This window comes from Buceros rhinoceros, unplaced genomic scaffold (genome assembly GCF_000710305.1).
Source record: "Buceros rhinoceros silvestris isolate BGI_N320 unplaced genomic scaffold, ASM71030v1 scaffold3828, whole genome shotgun sequence".
In the NCBI taxonomy this organism is placed as follows: domain Eukaryota; kingdom Metazoa; phylum Chordata; class Aves; order Bucerotiformes; family Bucerotidae; genus Buceros; species Buceros rhinoceros.
In genome coordinates, this window is record NW_010424973.1 from 155008 (window position 1) to 155358 (window position 351).

Here is a 351-nt window from a genome sequence, read left to right on the forward strand (position 1 = left end):
AAAAAAAAAAAAAAAAAGAAAAAAAAGAAAGGAGGGAGGAGAAGAAGGTTTCAGTTGTTTGCTATTTCTGGCAGTGCTCGAGCTGTTTTCTTCTTTCTTGGTCTTTTCCCCAGAGCTGGGCCCTTCTTTCCGTACCTCATTGTTTTACTTCTGTTATTGCCACAAACTGGCTCTCGGGGCTGAAACAAGCCTTTGCGGAGCGGTGTCCCGGGGGAGCCCGGCCAGCCCCTCCGCGGGCAGCTCTCCTGCTGCCTCCCGTGGAATATGCAATTGCCCTGATCTTGTTACCCGGAGCGCTGCTTACCACACAGCTGCCGAAAGCACGACGGCGCCCAGAGCAACGCCGCTTCG